At 43.5% G+C, this 20,402-nt stretch overlaps 1 long non-coding RNA gene across 1 annotated transcript in view; it reads left to right on the top strand.

The window, feature by feature from the left end:
• Window positions 1-20,402, top strand: part of LOC111537132 — a 177,292-nt gene that overhangs the window by 1,320 nt on the left and 155,570 nt on the right. The window contains exon 2 of the long non-coding RNA XR_002729912.1: window positions 18,866-19,079. This is a non-coding gene — a long non-coding RNA (uncharacterized LOC111537132). The remainder of the gene's footprint in view (window positions 1-18,865; window positions 19,080-20,402) is intronic.

Here is a 20,402-nt window from a genome sequence, read left to right as displayed (position 1 = left end):
CCAGATTCAGTTGAGAGGCAAACGTGGACGTGGATTTTGGAGAAGGATGCCTAAGGACTTCCAGGTCACCCACTCACCCACCCACCACCACCACCACCACCACATCAGCACCCTGAAGAAGGGAAGAGAGGAAAACTAACCCCAGGGTGCAGGCCTGCCTGCTGCAAGCTTTCCAGAGGCAAAACTGACTGACGGCCTCTCTCTCACTCTCATCTCCTGTGCCCAGTGTGACGCCAAGCCCAACCTGGATTTGTTCTGAATGGGGGGGAAGTGAAATACCACAAGATCAGTAGCAAGTAGCAGCTGCAGCGTTTTCTCTCCTGGGAACCCCACTGCTTAGAAGCCTCCCGAGTGATGTTTGTTTAACCAACAGCTTTCAAAGTAAACAGAAGCCAATCACTCCAAAGAAGTTGAAATATAACCCTTACAAGAATTTGGTTCCAGGGGTGCTGGCAGAAGGAAAGTAAATTTTTAAAATGAGAAAGAACCCACTCCCAAATAAAGAGTCTGCCACATTGCTTTAAGGAATGCAGAACTGTCATGAAAATATAAATTCATCGAAAGGGTTCATTACAACAAGTTGGCCTCGAAGAAAATCACTCTTCGCCCACAAAGACACACCCGCGGGGATGAGGGGGTTGTCAGTGATTGAAGGGACACACTACTACTTGATTTTATGAAAGTGGGCGAAAACAATCAAAGGGAAGTACATTCCCTGCCCTGGAGTAGAAAAGTGTAGGCTGGGAGCTCTTCGCCGCCAACCCTGGCTTTGCCTCAGGCACCGAACTTTCCAATACCAAGATATTAACAGATGGTGATGAGCACATGGAGGGCTGCTACTTACATAATCCAGCCACTCCGCCCGGCTGCCCAGAGCCCGGCGAGGAACCCGCCAGGCCGCGCGCGCACCTTCCGAGGGCTGCTCCCTGACCTAACTCGCCTTTCTCCAACCCCACCCAGCTTTTGAGGGTTAGCATTTGGTGAGGCCGTGATTGAAAAAAACCACACAAAAACAAAAACACCCAAAACATTGATTTGGCTGTGCTTTGTTTTCTTCAGTCCATAGTAGTGAAGAAGCTGGAGACCCAAAGGCCGAGAGAGACGGAGGGGATGCCTTCGGGAAGAAAGGGGTGCTCTCCCCACGTATCTGGCGGTGCCCGCGAGTGGAATTTACACAATTTACAACACTCGTGCCCACCATCTTTGGTTCGAATCAGCATATCTTTTGCTGTCGCTTAAGTACAAAGGCAGCCTCGGGCCGCAGCCCAAGGGGAGTGGGGTGGGGTGAGGGTGTGAATGTGAAGGGGACGCCTTTGCACGCGGGGGCGCAGTGGGCAAAGTTACGCAAAGCCTCTGGGCACCGCTACACTTCCGAACTGTGGCAGGGTTTTAAGCGCTCGATTCCGCTCGCGGGAGTCCCTTTCGGATGTGTGGCCGCCTGCTGCCTTCACACCCTCAGCCGCCTCCCAAGAGGCCCTGTCCCTCCTGGTGTGTCTGTGTACCTCCTCTAGTGTGCCAGGGCACGTGTGATTCCCGAGCCTCCTCCCTGACTGCGACTCTGGGCCGCCGAAACCTGTGAAGAATACGCCTGCGTGTGTTGGAAAAGTTTCGGGTTGGGCGGGAAGGCTGGGAATCTCCTCTCCAGGCACTCGGCTGGAGCGGGGCTTCCTCGCCCGCGGCTTCCTCCCTGTGCCTTCCTCCCTCCCCGACCTACCCTTCCTAGCCTAGGCCCCGCGCTAGGTGTCGCGGCCTCTCCGACCCGAGAGAGCGAGCGCGAGATGCTGCGGCTGCCGCGGCGCCGCGCTCCGCAGAGGGCGCGCCCCTCCTGCCTGCGCCGCCAAGTGGGGCTCCAGGCCGCCCTGCCAGTCCCTCCTCGCCCCGGCCCCGCGGCACTTGCCTCTTCCCGGGCCACCGCAGGGGCTGCAGCCTTGCTCCGCTAGCCTGGGCTCAGTGCACGCCCGGGACGCAGAGGGCAACCACCTGCTCCCGGCGCGCCACAGAGCGGGGGAACGTCGTGGCTGCTTGGGGACGTCGGCCGCCGCCAGGCCTGAGCTGCCCCCGCGACCTCCCCTCCCCCGCCTCCCGCCTGTTGCTGCGGGGACAGCCGGTGGACGCACTCGACCTGGGAGGGGGCACTCCCTCTCGGGACCGCAGGAGGGGCGTGCACGTTTGAAGGGATGGAAATCTCCCTTTCTGCCCACCCCCTTTCTTTTGTCAATTACTCTAAGGATGTTTGGCCGTTACTCCCAGCTTCCCTCTCTTTGGTTTTTCATGTCAAGGGTGTGAATTCGGGGGTGCTCCGTTTTCAGGGGTTTTGGTGATAGGACTGAAGTTTTCCACATTGTCCATCTTACCAGAAGCTATTATTCAGGGTGAGGAGTGGGCTAGAAATAAATAGGTGTAGGCCTGACCCAGCGGAAAGAGAAAGACGCTCCCAGTTTGGATGCATTTGGACAGAGAGTAACTGGCAAGTTGCATTTTGTTTAAATTAGAGCAAGATGAAGTTGAAAGCCAGATTTCTATAATTTTTCTGGTAATATTTCTTTCATGAAGTATCTAAGTGTCTGTTTGTCATCATTTTGAGATCAAAAGGAAAATCCATATGCTGTATAGTTTTTCGAAATTGCTATTTAAATATGCTTTAAATGTTTTGTCCAATGTGGAGTAGGCTGCTTGGAGGCAAGGCTGGTGACAGGAACAGCAGAATGGTTTACTGTGGAGTGGTGCTTCCAAAGACCTGGTGAATCATTGGAATCACCGAAGGCGCTTTTTCTTTTCTTTTTTTTTTTAATGTAAAGATTTCTGGGCCCACACCACTGAGGTAATCAGAAGAAGGACCTGGGAATCTGGGGGTCACCCTGTGTCTTTAATTACTGCTCAGCTGGTTTGTTACTGACTCTGTGACCTTGATTGTGTTACTTAATCTGTTTGAGCCTCAGGTTTTATCTGTGAAGTGGGGATAATATCCAAATCATAGATTTATTGACAAACTTCTACAAGACTAGACTTGTTCAGCAGATGACTAGTGCTCAATACTTGGAAGGTATATTGCCCACAAATGTGTGACCTGTACACTCAAGCTGACTGATGTGTATTCTTATAAGGACCTGTCCCTGCCCCCAACGTTTTGGTGAAGCAGCTGGACTGTCATGTGATATGTATGTGTATGCACATTTTAGCTCATGCATAGTTGTCACCTTTATATGATTTCCCCTCCTCCGCCTTTTAGGCCATTTATTTTTAAATTCTAATTTAAAAATAAATTAGAATTGGCACGTTTGGAAGCTAGGCCCTGTGATCTTGGACCTAGAACTGTCCATCAGGCCTACTGGCAAAGCGGGGCATTTACCAATATGAAGTCTGCTTCTTCCTCCACCCCACCCCCACCTTTTTTGGCTCTTTCACCTTCCTTGCTTTATAGATGGCAAACATTTCCTAAAGAAACCGCTGGTCAGACCAATGAAGCCACAGGACAAAAAGTTATCTTCGAAAGGCAACAACAAGAAGGGAGAAAAAGTCAGCATTCCTAGGTAAAACAAAAGCAAATGTAGATCATATGTTATGTGTTTTTACCTGTTTGACTCCACAACCTCCCCCAAATCCATGTAAAGTAAAATACAACCTTTCATAAAGTTATGTTCAAACCAATGAATACAAGCATATCCCAAGGTGATTAGGGGAGATCCCAGCCAAGGACAGCTGTGAGAAGGGAAAGGAAGCTAGGCAGGAAGGTGCCATGCCTGGCTGTGACTGCAGTGGTGGGGGGAAGAAAGCCAAGGAAATGGAACCGGCTGAAGCAGCAGACAACAGATCAAGAGGGTTGTCAGTTTTTCAACTGCGGAGGCCTGTGAGCAGCTTATTAAACATCCCGAGAAAGGTGTTTTGCTGGTAACCTCAAAAGGCTTGCGATAAAGTCATCATAGATTCCTGGGGGCAGGAGGGGGGGTTAAGGAAGGGATTGCCAGCCTGGGGCAGGGGTGGGCCCAGCCCCTAGTGAATGGACCCCAGGGGTCAGGGCGGGGGCACTGCACTCTCTGAATCAGGGGAAGAGGAAGCATCACCCCTAGATGCCTGTCCTGCTGTCTGTGGTCTTTGGGCAAGTGCGGAAGGTTCCTGCTCTCTGGCTACTCTCTCTGTACCTAGGTGGGAAAAGTCCGTGACTCTAGGGGATAAAAACAAAGGGCGCCCCCCAAAAACTAGAGAGAAACACATTTGGGGTCAAGCTGTACAAAAATGGATGGCAACTTCTGGCTTCTCCTCCCCAAGCACCCTCCTGGTGGAAAGAGCTCTATTCCCTCCACTTGCAGGTGGGCAGGGGGCAAAAGCTGAGTGGCAAAGGGTGTTGGTGGGTGAGTTGGGAGAGAACGGGATGGGGAGTGCTGGGGGAAGTGTGTCTGCAGAGTGCGCATGGGCGGGACAGGGGTAGTGTGTAGCTGTGTGTGGTGGGGGAGCAAGGGAGTGGAGTTAGGGGGAGAGAGTGTGGGTGGGGTCTGCCGGGGGAACTTGGAACTGGGGGGCGCGGGGGAGGTGGGTATAGAAGGATGTTGGGTGGGCGAAGAGTGCCATTTTCCCCGGAGGAGGCCCGGGAAGCAGGCGGGGCGGGAGGCGTGTGGAAGCCTTGTTTGAGGAGCGGAGGGGCAGGCCGGAGAAAAGGCGAGGCGGGAGGCTAAATCTGGCAGCTGCTCCAGCCCCGGCGAAGGCCGACGCGTCTGGGCTTCCTCTCGCCTAGACTTTTGAAGCGGCTGACTAGCTAATCCCGGGTTGGCGGAAGGACTTGGACCCGCAGCCTCGGGGGCCCTGCGTCCGGACTCTCTCCCGGTGGACGCTGTGGGTGGGGAAGCAGGTCTGCCTTGACTCTCAGTGCGGGTCCCCAGCGCCCTCTCAGCCAACTGGAGGTGCGGGCTGCGCCTCGGTGTGTGCCCCCCTGCAGCGCCTCGACAGCGCCTCTCACGCCAGCTTCCTTCTTCCTCCCAGCTCCATCTTGCTCCGTCCCCTCTCTAGGCCCTGCTGCTCCTTTCACTCCTCTGGGTCCCTGTCCTCTGCCCCACCGTCCTTTTCCCACCACCATCAGGCAAGTTCATCCCCTTCTCTCTCCATTGCTAATCTTCTGACGGCGGTGCTGCGGAGAGCGGGAGGGGGTGCTTAACCCAAAGTGGACTCAAAGAAAATGGAATAATTCAATTCATCAGATAATTACTGTTTGCAAGACACTGCTAAGCATGGCAGTTGGTGACCCTTTGAGGGAGCAGAGTGGACCGAAGGATTCTGGTTCTGACCCAGTATGGGCAATTATGATCTGCGTTTGATTTAGACAGATCTCTGAAACCTCAATTGGTAACTCTAGTCTAGCAGGATCTGGATGAGGGGCAAAAGTGTCAACACCTTCTTCTCTCCTATTCCAAAGTGATCTTTCGGTGGGAATGCGGCAAGGAGGCAGCAGGCATAGTGACAATGGGCGGCGATGGATACTCCCAGCACTTCCTGAGCACTGCTATGCCTCAGGACTGGGACAGGTGCTTTACACCCCACAATTCCCGTTTTTTGATTCCAAAATGTAGTAGATTATAAAATACACCATTTAAAGATGGCCTTTAGGAGAAAAGGAAAACACGAGGATCTTAAATGCACAATGGACTGTGAGACACTGATTTCAGGACCATAAAATATGAGAAAAAGTTAATCTTAGAAGTGAGGAAATCAAGTATAGTATATGTAATTCTCCCAACAGCCCAGAGACGAATTATCCTTGTGTTTGAATGAGGGAACTGAGACTGGGGAAGGCTTCACCACTTGCTCAAGGCCGCAAGGCCAGTAAGTGGCACAGCCAGAATTGGAATCCAGGTCTGCCTGTAGTCTGAGCTAGAGCAATTTCCCTTAGGGCACGTAGCTTCTGCAGGGATTGGGCTGTGTCAGCCCTTTTCGAGAACGCTGTTTTTGTCTTGGCCCTTTTACCATCAACACCTTCCCCCACCCCCAAGCTATGGCTATTGGGGGGAAAGATAGGAAATAGTTAAATTACATTTTTCACATTCAAAATAAAGTATTTAAAGGGTAAAAACCATGCATGCCAGGTTTTGCTGTGCACCACAGGAAGTTGATGAATTCAAGGATCCCTGTATTGCTGAAAATAGAATTGTAAAAAATAAAAGGGGTGGGGGGAGAAAGTGAACGAAACTAATCCTATTAAACGTGGTAGCATGTTTTTGTGGCACGCAGGGAGAGATTAAGCACAGGAAAGGGGATAAATACTGCTTCAGTTTCACTAAACTAATGTGACAACTTGTCATTGGAGATCTTTACAGCTTGTTAGTAGATGACTAGCTGATTCAGAAGTGTTTTCTATCATTCCCTTTGTGTCCCCATGAGTTTTTTTAAATTTTCTTTCTTTTCCTGTTTCTTTCTTACTCATGCTGCTCTATTTTGCTTTATAATCCTCAGTGTCTCCTTCAAGTCAAAACATTTAGCTGGCTCTAATCTAGATTTGGTTTTGAAAATGCCCCTTGACCTGGGGTTGCCCAGAGAAGCCCTTGTTCTTCATCCTCAGCCCCAGGACGGTCCTGTGGCTTAAGAAACTGAGCTTCTGGGAGAAAAGCTCCCATTTCAGACTTCACTTTTCTGCAGTGCTTCTCCTTTGCCCTTCCTCCTTTTCTTTATTTTTTGTTCTATCCTTTTATTCTTTTCTTTTTACCTTTAATTTCTATTCCTCTGTTCTCTTTTCCCCTTTCTTTGTTTTTCTCTCCAAATTTCCTCTTCTCACTTACTTTCCTTCCATCTTCTCTTCCTTAGAATTCCTTTCTCTTCTTTCATTCATTCCAATAACTGTTTTCCCTTTTCTTCAGATAAGACAGTTACATTCATAGAGAAAAGCTATGAATATTTGATGGTTTCCAAGTTGAAGTAGCTCCCGGTGAAGGGGGCAGTGGTGTGGGGAGGGGCAGGGAGCCCATCACAGACCTGCAGGGAACAAAAGGCTGATCAAAGTGAGGAGGGAGCCAGAAGTCTAGGCTCCACCACTGTCTTTCCAAAGCAGGTGTCTAGCTTGTTTGGAAACCTGGCTGACCGTCCCGCTCTTTTGCTTTGGCATCACTCTCTCCCACTTTAACCCTCCCCCGCTGCAACTTTCCCCATCGGCTTACCACCAGGCGAGATGTTGAGTCAATGGAAAAACAACATTCGCCAACATTAAAGGGAGACTGTTTAGAAAAGGAAGGCCCTGCTGAGGTGCAGAGGAAGCCTGTGCATTAACACGGGCCACCTCTTATCTGGGGCAGCTGGGCCTGAGCTGCCTGTACTCATTCCCTGGCTTTGCCAAGGGGCCTTAGGGAGTGAGGGGCGGATTCTCACCCACGGGCATCACCAGAACTTCTAGAGACAAAAAGCAAGTGCTTTTTATTTTCTTTCTCCGAGGGACTTAACTGGAAAACCTTGACACATAAACACTGTTTTGCAAAAGGCACATTTCTCTAAGCCTCTGTCTCTGGACGCTTGTCACGTGGACCTGGCCCCTCTCATTTTCGGCGCTCTTGAGGACTCCCACGCCTTGTAAGGACTGGCCATTCGGCCCTGAATGTGAATTACAGGGAGGGGCAAGCTAAAGTGGCCCAAAGGGAAAGAAGAAAAAGGCATGTGTGTAGGTTCACTCTGGCTCTAAATTGCTTACCGTTAAGTCTTGAGCCAGCTCCTGATGGAAAGATAAGGTAAATCCCTAATCAGTCAATAATTAACCATAGCTCCATTAATGATCCAGTCAGCCAAATCCTGCTGACACCTTTAGAACTCTGCTTTGGTGGGAAGGATTAGGCAGAATCTTTCCACAGAAAGGCCCATCTATTCAGACTGCCAAAGACCCCACTCATGGGCCATCACAGGAGTAAAGTTATGCCTGTGTCTGCCAGTAAAGTCCTTTCTGGGGTTAACTCTCTAGGATAACTTCTGGAAATTTCACTTTTGGAAATCTCAGTGTGTGTGTGTCTGTGTGTGTGTGTGTGTGTGTGTGTGCGCGTGTGTGTACGCAGAACAGCTTGGAGATCCAATCTGGTTCCAGGTTGGTTTAAATCAAATCCCAGATGTGCTCTGATTGTTGCTACATTATTCTTTTGAGAGGATCATATTTTCTCTCCCTTGCCCGTGTTAGTTTGTAGTTTATTCCCAGTTTCTCTAAATATTCTGGTTCCTTGTTTCTCAATGTTAGTTCTTCTTCGATTTGTGATAAAAGGAGAAGTGCTTTTAAAATGATAAACAACCCCACATTCCTATCAAAGCTTGAAAATTAGTTTTGAATTTCAAATAAGTAGAAAATTAAAAGGCTAATAAATATTTGATTTTGGTACTTCTGGTGGATCTTTTTTCTTTTCCTTTTCTTTCTTTTTTTTTAACTTCTTACAGAAGCAAGTGTTTACAAAGGTAGGCTTAGATCTTTTTTTTTTTTAAATTTTAAATTGTGGGCTTTTGGTTTGCTTTGCTTTGTTGTTCTAGACAGCATTTAGTATGTTACCAAATGCATATAGTTATAGATATTATACCATTAGATGAGAAAAATCTGTATAATCAGTGTGGTTTAAGTGTTTCCTAAGGTCAAGTTGTAGGTCATGAACCTATGCCAACCAATGAACTTTGCTCTTAATTTTATGTTTAAGTCACTTGAAAAATGCATTCTTTTAGAAAGAGAAATAGAGTACAAGAGTGTGGTATGATATGAATCCATCTCTATCCCAGGAATAAAGAACCAAGATCGTTTGGCTGTGGGGGAGTTCTTCCTGCATGAGGAAGATGGTTCATTCAGCTATACTTCTGTTGGTTCCACATTTCAGCCTCTGTAATCACCAACACACTAGTGTTCTCCTCTCCTCATAGAACCTAGTAGTCTGGGTGTTCAATTAATCTTTGGCTGCTTCAGGGAGTTGCCAATGAGTGGAAATTCTGCCAATGATCTGTGACACCCTTTTCAACAAACATTAATTGAATGACATTTCTTTTTTCCCCAAATCATCCATCTGTCCTTTCTTGTGCAACTTTTGAGTTTCAAAGGGTAGAAGGCAAGCTTTCTTTTGGTCACACATGTGGCCTGAGAAGACAGTCTATGTATCGAACACTACAATCTACTGTAGCCTTGTAAATAATCTAAATATTCACCAGTCTGAACCAACATGCTAAATATAAAATGAATTTATTCAGCCTTCTTTTCCATTTGCCCATGAAGACATCTTGCTTTTGTGAAGGCCTTTGGAAATGTAAGATCCATGGCTTCTGTATGCTTTTTAATTGTTTAGGGGTACAAACGGGAGTGGAAAAGTAAGGTGAAGGCAGTAAGAACATTTTCAAAATTAATAGGTTAAAAAATGTAAGATCCAGGTTTTTTCATTTATATATAATTTTTAAAATTGTTTTAAAGTGTCAAAAAGTATCTCACTTATAATAGTGTTGTTTAGTAAAGCAGAGAACATACATCAAGTTGTCTTTGAAATCCCGTTGCTTGGATATTAAAATGAAATTTAAAAAAATGGAACTGGTATCTATTTTTCAGAAGGTCAAAAGGCATTTATAATTACACTCATGATTTTTGAGTATCATGCTAATGAGGCTAAGAAAATGTAGACCTTAACATTGCCTTGTTTAGTTATATGCACTATGAAAAACAATGTTGTTTACCCCTCGGGAATTTTCTTAAGGAAAGGAAAAATCAATCTCTATCAATGAGCAATATTTTTCTCCCCAAGGGATATTGATTTGAACATTGACTTCACAATGGGTGAGTTATTTTCCTCAGACTCCCTACTATGAATTGTTAGGTGACATGTCTTTTGTGAGCCAATAAACATGTTGTTTCTAGTGTAGTAATCTCATCTGGGAGATGACAATTTCTGTAGAGTGGTTGGTTTGTACTATTTCACCTTTTGTATGTCTGCATTACATATTCTTGAGAAGTATATTTCAAGTTTAAAAAGCATTACCTCTCATATTCTCCTTGGGAGAAGAGTTGGCAGTGAACAGTTTCTTTCCTATATGCTTCTCAACTGTATGCCCTCTAGGCTTGCGCATAGAGCCATGACTCATGAATAGTCTTATAAATGTCTTTGTGATTCTCTTTTCTCTCTTTATGCAATGGTATAATATTGGCACCTTTAATTTTGAAAATAAAACAGATATTCAATTTACCAGATAAACCATTCTTTAAAGGAATGCTGTAATGGGTGGAGATAAGAACAAGGATAAGGACTGTAGAATTCTTGTTAATGGGAGTGATCATACCCTATCTGTTGGATTCATGTATAATATGTTTTCTTCACCTGTAATTCCAGCGCTTTGGGAGGCTGAGGTGGGTGGATCACTTGAGGCCAGGAGTTCGAGACCAGCCTGGCCAACATGGTAAAACCCTGTCTCTACTAAAAATACAAAAAATTAGCCTGGCATGGTGGTGCACACCTATAGTCCCAGCTACTCAGGAGGCTGAAGCAGGAGAATCGCTTGAACTTGGGAGGCGGAGGCTGCAATGAGCTGAGATCATGCCATTGCACTCCAGTCTGGGCTATAGAGGGAGACTATCTCAAAAAAAAAAAAAAAAAAGTTTTCTTTATCGGTTTTCTTAAAGGGCACATTTAGAGTTTATATTAGATTGCTTTGAGCTGATTTCTTTAGTCACTTATTCTTTGAAAAATATTAATTTACACTTCTACCAAGTGCCAAATAATTGTACTTAACACTGATGATACCAAGACCCACCAGAGACACTAATAGTGCCAGGAAGAAATTAGGTAGGGTGGCTATGGACACACATTGACACAAAATACTTTAGGAGTCCTGAGGCTTAGGTTCATGGTAATTTGGAGTATCAAGGAAGCCTTCAAGAAGGAGGTGAACATAAGCAAGTAATTAGTCACACTGGGGGCTTAGGAGAGGAGCAGAAGTGGGTTTATGTCCCTGTTGCAAGGTGAGAGAACTCTTAAGCAAGCCTCTGTATCTCTCTGAGCCTTAGTTTGGTTGTCTTGTCTGTACACGGGGGATAGTAACAATATCTGTCTTACGAGATTGTTGTGAAGATGAAATCAGAATGCATGGAAAGGCCTCAACACTGTGCCTGGCACAAAGCAGGCACTCAGGAAGTGTGCACTAGAAAGGTGGAATAAGGGTGACATTTTAGCTCAATCCCTAACATTTATTCAACAGATATTTTTTGGGCACCTGGCACATGTCATGTACTCATGCTGGGTCCTAGGCAGAAGACCAGTTGTGAGCGTGAAGAGGGATAGAATGACAGGCAGCTCATGCAAAGGCATGGAGGATATCTGTCCCATGTTTGGGGGGCCTGGGGTGGCCTCTTGCTGTTGGAATTCAGAAAACCAGGGTAGACCTGGTGGAGGTGGAGGTAGCAAAGTATTGTCCTGCCACACTAGGAAGGGCCTTTTGTGGTAGTAATGGCCTTCAGGCAGTCAGGAAAGAGACAGTGAATCAGTTCATCTGTGGTTTCTCAGTTTCCTCTAACTTTTCCATGGGTGTGTATTGCCTTTTAGTAGCAGGCTGGCTAGGCTACATTCTCTTCAGGAACAAAGGCCGCTAACTTTTTGTGGTCACCACCCTCCCCACATTGCCTATTATAATCAGGTACTTCTGGCTGATAATCAATAAATACAGTTAAGTTTTTCTACTTCTCTACATTCTGAAATATTCCAGCAGCTTCTCATACCCAATTTCAGAATGCTCACATGAAAATGCTTCCTTTCGTGCTTGTCAGAGAGATTAATGAATTAAGAACTTTGGCCATGTCACTGCTTAAAACTCTCCATACTGCTCTTGGAATAAGTCTACAATTTTGAACATGTCCTACAAGATTTTGGATAATCTGGCTCTTGTCCATGGCTTCTGCCTCATCTCTTGACTCCCCCTTTCCTCAGCATGATTCCATATCTCTGGTCTTTTCCCCTTTATTTCAACCCCACAAGTACCATTATACATGCTGGTGTCTCTCCTTGAAAGGCCTCCTAACCCCTTCTCCAGACATGCTCTTCCTCATTGTTCAGGGTCCAACTTAAAAGTCATTTGTTCAAGAAAGACCTCCCTCATTTCCTAGGTTAGAAACCCTTAATTATACATGCTCATAACTATAGTTTTCTTTTATTCTGCTTTTCCTAATGGAAATGAATAGTCTCTTTGGACATAAGCCTTATTTATTCAACAGCATTCTTTGAGCTCTTAATGCGGCCTAAATGTTGGGTACACCACACAGGAAGACAGTCAAAGTGCCTGCTTCTTGGAGCTAGTATTTTAGTAAGTGATGCAATGAACAAAAAACAAATACAGATATGATATGATGTCAGGTAGTGATAAATACTTTGGAGAAAAGCCAAGCTGGGTAAGGGCACAGAGAGGACCGAAGATGAATTGAGGATGTTAAGAGAGAAGGTTATTCTGTGTAGAATTCCCATTGTCTAGCATGGTGTCCTATATCTAGAAAGTGCTTGACAAATATTTGCTGAATGAGAATCACATTGATGCAAGTGGACCTGAAGGAGTAACAGAGCTGTGAATAGGGCTAAATGGGTTATATAATTGTGCTTCTTTTTCCCCAAGTTCCTTAATTACATCTGAGAAAATATAATCTGTGCATTAATTCTGTATTCAATATGAATTATCCACCTCGATTCTCTGCTAAAGTTGATTACATTCACACCTGTCCAGTGGTAATATTGCATATTTTCTTAATTGCCACGGGCGAAATCACAACTGGTTGGTGAATGAAATATTTATGCTTTGAAGAATTGGTGTTCTAATTCCTTTCTATTTATACTGATGATCAATTATTTCTCAGTGAGGAGGAGGTGAATTTTTTCTGTGATCTATGTGCTTCTAAATGACTAATGAAGTCAATCTGGGCCTGGCAGATTTTGCCACCACTTGGACAGACGTAGCACTCGTGGACGTTGTGTTACTTCTCAGCTTGCTGGTTCCCTGTTCCCTTTGCAATGATCTCATTATTGGCATTTTGTTTTCAAAGTGTTAGCATTCCCATTTTGCATTATGCCTCTGTGTGCTGTGTGTGGAGTAGTCTTTTTTTATTTTTTCAGATGGAGTCTTGTCTTGCTCTGTCACCCAGGCTGGAGTGCAGTGGCGTGGTCTTGGCTCACTGAAACCTCCGCCTCCCGGGTTCAAGCGATTCTCCTACCTCAGCCTCCAGAGTAGCTTAAGTCACTGCCTGCCACTATTCTTTCAACCAAGTTTACTTTCTTCAAGAATATTCTGAAGATTAAATGTCCTTGATTAGCAAATTTATTTTGTTTTAATTGGGAGAGGGGGGACTTATGCTTTCATGAACATTTTCTTTAGTTCAATAAAAAACTGGACTTGGGGCCAATTGGAATGGGGATCAAGCCAAACAGTGTTCATTTTCTAAACTTTGTTAAAAAACTGAACAGCATGAGGGAAACAAGGGACAAGAATGGTTCCTTTCCTCTTCTCCGGACCCTAGCACCCCTCTATGTGCTGTTACCTGGTCCCGCTTCTTCGATGAGATAGTGTCTTTCCCTACCCCAGAGACCTTTTCTGGTTCAGCACTTCTATAGCTATCAGTCCGTTGCTCTGTTGTATCACTGCTTGGATAAAAAATGCCAATCACATCCATACTCTTAAGTTAATTTTCATTCTTATCCACACTATTTGGGGCTGTCCCACCTCTCTTTCTGTGGATCTCTTTATCTCCGTGACCAGATCCCAAATTCAACTCCCCAATAGAAAAATCACATATTTTGTATCTGCCATTAACCAGCTGCCTTAGCCACCCCTTGCCCTTGCAATGAGGTCTTCATGTTGCTACTCACAGGATTGGTTAAGAAAAATACTGAAAAGAACTGGAATCTATCTCCATCACGGTGTTGTTTCTTTTATTGTTAGCAGTTTGTAAATATATATATAACTTATCAGCTGCTCCTCCTTTCCTCAAAGTATAAGCCTTATAAAATTTAGGAAATGTGTGTGTTTTGTTGACCAAAATATGCTTGATGCTGTCCAGAGAGTAAACATGCTGAATGAATCTCTACGGAATATAGGAGTGAATGTAGAGGAAGAGGAATTTATTTAGGAAGGATTTTCACTCGCTCTAAAGAAGTGAAATGAAAGCAAACTTTGGTGGGTTTTGTCTAACTGTGGGCAAATTGGTGTGGACTGAGAAATTCAATTAACTGTATCCATCAATTTTTGTCTTTGGGGAAGAGTCATGAGACTAAGACCCAGAATTCTTGGTCCCACCCCTTTTGTGGCATTAAAAAAAAGCCCAAACTTGGCATATTATACCAACCAGATTTTTTTCTTTGTCTCAAAAAGGCTCAGCTGAACACTAGATTCTTCACCCAGTGCAACAATCAAAAACTCAGAAAACCTCAGCTGCCTCAGATGATGTCACAAAACCTTTAAGAATGCTCACTGCTGAGTTGGGCACAGGTCCAGCAAACACAATTCTTTCTGCCAGTTATTCAGGGTCTTTGACAGATTAGGTGGTCTTTTTTATTCTTCTTCATCTTCTTTTTTTTTTTCCATCCTCTTAAAAGGCAGTTCAGTTTACCTCTAAGCAAGACATTAGCTCTGGCTACCCCAAATAACATTTTAATTGAAGTCTCAGTCCAAACAAATGCCCGGCCTCTTTATTAACCCCAACAGTGTAATTTTTCAACCTAAGGCTGATTCAGGGGGAAACTGTCTCACTTAAACTGCCATGCAATGGAACATGGCAGTTTTCCTCAATCAGTCTCTTTTCTGACCTTAATTTGAACCTTAATCTCTTTTAACCATGTTCTCTTTATTAGCTGCTCATAGCCGTGGCACAATACTAATTTTCCTGTTTTTAGACTATCAGTTTACAAAGGTATTTCACTCCTCCTTCTACCGCCAAATGTAACCATTAGGGTTTCATGAACATTTCTGAGAAAGAAAAGTTAATACTTATTCTTGCTTTTTTGTTGTTGTTGTTGTTTTGGTTTAGTAATTTAAACAGCTGCTTTGCAAAATGTTCTGTAGAGTTTTAGATGGTTTATTCCTGAGGTATATAAGATTTATGTACCAAAATCCCTATGTATTTAATTGTCGTAAAAACCTAAAGAATCACTTAAGATGATTATAAAGGGTTTTTTTTATCAACAGACAGACCCACACCTATAAAATAAAGTAGAAAACTAAGGGCATTATCTCAATAATTCAGGTGAAAATAATATATTTTCATTAGAAACCTCATCTTTTAGGAGAGACTTGTATTATCCAAATAATTGCCTCAATTCCTTTTCTTAATTTTTATACTTAAATAAAAACTGAGTAAAGACAGGAAAAATACTTTTTTTCTTAATTATACCTTCCCATTTTTTGACATTGGTCAAATGATCCAAAGTGAAAAGAAAAAAAGCACCCTTTTCAATAACAATGAAAAAAAGTGTTTCTTTATTTGGAGTCTACCTTAATACAGCAAAACTATGTAAGTAGAAAAATAGTGCTTATGATCATGTGCACAATTAAATTTATAATAGGTTTTTGTACTTTTTGGCATTAGCCTGAAAGCATATTGGTTATTATTCTTTATAATCTAATTGGGGGCTTTGTATCTAGTTACCCCTCCATTCTCTGCTTAATACAATAGTTTGTTGATTGCAAAAATTGCATTTCTGTGACTTTAAGGTCCTAGAACTAGGATTGTCATTGAAAGTTGGAGATTCAGCTCGGTGTTTGGGGCAGGGGCCATGTGCCCCCTCCGTGTGAGGAGGTAGGCAGCTGGGAACAATTGTCTGTTCCCTGCGGTGTTCAGTGGCATTAGCAGCATGTTGGCATGGTAAACTTTGCCTTCCTTTCACTGGCTCAAACAATTAGTGGGATTGAATCAGAGTTCTCCTGGATCATAGTTTATTATATGTTATTAAATTCCATTATTCAAGAAGTTGCTGCTATGATGATAAAAACTTCTCAGCATCTCCCACAAAACCTGCATCTCCTTTCCCATGTATTTCTTTTCAGTTTATCATTTGCTTCTCTGATAGACAAGGTGTCTTTTTATTTCCTGTTGGTACTTAGTTAAAGAGCTAAGAGCTAATTTGAAAATACATCTTTCAAAGGACAACAAAAATGAGATGTGAAAAAAATGGATGAAGATTCTTAATTAGTCCATTATTTGACACGCACGATTTAACATGGTATGCTTAGCATTGTGCATTCCCCAAAAGAACAAGGCTCTTTTTTTATCCCAAACTTTAACTCCCTCTCATTCATTATATCCCTTCTTGTCACTTTCCATTAGCTGATCATGACATCCTTTGCTGGAAGGGCGAGCAAGCAGATTACTTCCAAACTGGTGTAAGTGACACTCAAAAGACTGGCCTAAAGGAGCTTCTGTGATAGCAGCAAGCTCCTCGGGCCCTGGAGTTGGAGAATGTCACTTCAATAATATATTGGAGTCCATTGTCACATCATTTCTGCAGCAACTTGGCAACCATCCAGGAGTTGCAGGAATGGGTCTTCTGCTGCAACTCATGGGTGATAGTATCTAATGTTATTACTGTTGCCGATAACAACAACAACAACAACAACAACAATTTATATTGCCAGTCCAATCCTACTAGCATCTTGCATTTTACGGATGAGGAAACTGAGGATCAAAGAGGTGAAATAAATTGTCCATGGTCACACAGCTGATAAGCAACAGAGCTAAGGGTTTAAGTGAGGTCCGGTGGATTCCGAACTCACATCTGTTTCTATTAGAGCAGCATGCTGACTTCTGGAAGACTTCAGCACATTTCCCTAAATCTGAAAGCGAAAGAAATGATCAAAAGACTAGTCATTTTGATGCAAGTGTCACCAGGCAATTCTAAATGTGGCAGAGAATGATGGAATGAGACAGTCACGATCAAATACACATAGATAGATTGTGCTGACTGAGAAAAGAAGTGGAGAATCTGATGCTCTGATCAGATCAGTCCTAGAGAAATGAACGGTTCCTCATCCTGGCCCCCCACAATCCCTCCCCTATTCCTAATTATCTGACCTGGGGAACAGATCCTCGGCCTTGGAATGGGATTGACATGGAAAGAGACAGCAGCAGACTCTGTTCTGAACAGCACCAGCACTAATCCTAGGTACTATTCAGATCCTGACACCAACCTCTGGCCTTATATGGTTTTCTGCTCCTAAGAAAACCAAGTTTTCTTCATTCATGAAGTTTCTGTTTCTTTTTTCCATTAAGCAAGTTTTAGTTTCTTATCCCAGTAACCTTTGAAAAGTTCTGATTATAAAAAAGGGAATATGGAAATACAGAGTAATACATTGGATAAAATAAAAGTTACCTGTTATTCTATCACCAGGAGAAAGCAGCCTATCGTGTATATCTTTCTAGTCTTGGGTTGTACATACATATGCTGGGCAGTAAAATGTGGTGGTTATAGGGATAAACTCTGAAATCAGACTATCTGTATTTAAATCTAAACACCTCCTCTAGCAGTGTGACCTAACCTCTCTGGCCTCCAGTTTTCTTATATGCACCATACTTTCCTCCTATAATTGTTGTGACACTCAATGAGCTAATGGATGTAAAGTAGTTAGGCCATGGGAATCCCTTATTGTACGTTAGCTACTGTTCCTTGTGTTTTGGTCCAGTGTTCTTGTCTTGATCGCTATTTCTGACTGTGCCCCAGACTCCTTGATTCAAAGACCATGGATAACTTCATTCTCAGTGGTGATTCTGTTCCTTCTCAGTGCATTTGGTTTGATCAGCCCTCCCCTGACACCGCATCAGTGACTTTTCAGGTCTCAATTCCTACCCATTTAAACATAACTCTTTTTTTTTTTTTTTTTGAGAGGGAGTCTCGCTCTGTCGCCCAGGCCGGAGTGCAGTGGCCGGATCTCAGCTCACTGCAAGCTCTGCCTCCCGGGTTTACGCCATTCTCCTGCCTCAGCCTCCCGAGTGGCTGGGACTACAAGCACCCGCCACCTCGCCTGGCTAGTTTTCTGTATTTTTTAGTAGAGACTGGGTTTCACTGTGTTAGCCAGGATGGTCTCGATCTCCTGACCTCGTGATCTGCCCATCTTGGCCTCCCAAAGTGCTGGGATTACAGGCTTGAGCCACCGCGCCTGGCCTAAACATAACTCTTAACGAAGCATTGACAGCATCTTACCTTATTTTTGTTCCTATCTGCTGGACATATTTCTGCCTGGATGCCCTGCTTACTCAGCCTGGCACTAAGGCAAAACCTAAGCAGCCCTTCTTGTTCTCATCTGTCTTGAACTCCTTGAGGTTAGTGCAGATGGAGGCAAGATCAGGAGTTTGTGATCACAGAGACACCAGCAGTATCAACCCCCAATCTTGGGCCTCTGGAATGTCAGTGACAAACTAGGTTCCAAGTTTATATAGGCAACACAAAGGCAAGTTTATTTGTTTAAACCATTTTAAATCTGAAAAAGAAGGTAGTTATGAAGGATATTTCTTTATTATTTTCTTTAAACATCCTCTGTTGGTAAGCCTATCTCTCAGAGACCTTTTCACCACTTAGTAAAAAATATCTGTCTATCTATCTATCTATCTATCTATCTATCTATCTATCTATCTATCTGTCATCTGTCTGTCTATCTACTTACGTATCTAATTTTTTAAAATGGGGAACTATGTGTGATGGGTGAGTGGATGTCAGCAACAGTAATCGGGGTTGGGGGGCAGGGTGAATTACATTTAATGAAGCTGGAAGTTCACATGGACCTTTCAGACTTAAAAAAAAAAATGTTGATTTTACATGCCAAAGTCTTGAAAGGGGCTTGACGGCTCACGGCTTTAGTGTGTTTTTCCAGATGGCAGATGCCATTTTGTGTTTTGCATAAACTGACTAAATTTGCTTGCTCTTTGTACTTATTTCAGAGAGAACCATTCTCTGCTTTCAATAGGACAGAAGAGCTCCTTGGCACTGGATGCCTCCGGGTCTGGTTGAGAGAGGAATGGTTAGGAGACTGTTCTGAGGATACGCAGACATCATCCAAAGCTTCCTACATTCAGATGAGGACAGAGGTTGGGCCAGAGCATGGCATGCTTGTTACCTAAGGACAGTTCTGACCATGTGAGCAAATCACAGAAGGTAAGCCATGCTGAAGAACTTACAATAGTCATATTTCCAGTTTGTCCATTTTTATCTCCATGGGTGACAAATAGGTTCATGAGGCTCTTGTTTCAATTACTTTATGGCTAGTTGTGTGATCCTGTAACTTAATTTCTCTGTACCTCAATTTTACCTGAAAAAAAGAGAAAGATAATAGGACTTAACTCTTAGGGTTATTGTTGATCTTTTCAAAAAACCAGCTCCTGGATTCATCGATTTTTTGGAGGGTTTTTTGTGTCTCTATCTCCTTCAGTTCTGCTCTGATCTTAGTTATTTCTTGTCTTCTGCTAGCTTTTGAATGTGTTTGCTCTTGCTTCTCTAGTTCTTTTAATTGTGATGTTAGGGTGTCAATTTTAGATCTTTCCAGCTTTCTCTTGTGGGCATTTAGTGCTATAAATTTCCCTCTCCACACTGCTTTAAATGTGTCCCAGAGATTCTGGTATGTTGTATCTTTGTTTTCATTGGTTTCAAAGAACATCTTTATTTCTGCCTTCATTTCGTTATGTACCCAGTAGTCATTGAGGAACAGGTTGTTCAGTTTCCATGTAGTTGAGCGGTTTTGATTGATTTTCTTTGTCCTGAGTTCTAGTTTGATTGCACTTTGATCTGAGAGACAGTTTGTTATAATTTCTGCTCTTTTACATTTGCTGAGGAGTGCTTTACTTCCAACTGTGTGGTCAATTTTGGAATAACCCAGAATTTCATATCCAGCCAAACTAAGTTTCATCAGTGAAGGAGAAATAAAATCCTTTACAGACAAGCAAATGCTTAGAGATTTTGTCACCACCAGGCCTGCCCTACAAGAGACCCTGAAGGAAGCACTAAACATAGAAAGGAACAACCAGTACCAGCCATTGCAAAAACATGCCAAAATGTAAAGACCATCGATGCTAGGAAGAAACTGCATCAACTAACAAGCAAAATAACCAGTTAATATCACAATGACAGGATCAAGTTCACACATAAGAATATTAACCTTAAATGTAAATGGACTAAATGGTCCAATTAAAAGACTCATACTGGAAAATTGGATAAAGAGTCAAGACACATCAGTTTGCTGTATTCAGGAGACCCATCTCACATGCAGAGACACATATAGACTCAAAATAAAGGGATGGAGGAAGATCTACCAAGCAAATGGAGAACAAAAAAACAGAGATTGCAATCCTAGTCTCTGATAAAACAGACTTTAAACCATCAAAGATCAAAAGAGACAAAGAAGGCCATTACATAATGGTAAAGGGATCAATTCAACAGGAAGAGCTAACTATCTTAAATATATATGCACTCAATACAGGAGCA

The sequence above is a fragment of the Piliocolobus tephrosceles genome, chromosome 1, assembly GCF_002776525.5.
Source record: "Piliocolobus tephrosceles isolate RC106 chromosome 1, ASM277652v3, whole genome shotgun sequence".
NCBI lineage: Eukaryota > Metazoa > Chordata > Mammalia > Primates > Cercopithecidae > Piliocolobus > Piliocolobus tephrosceles.
This window is presented reverse-complemented; position numbering and strand designations above follow the sequence as displayed.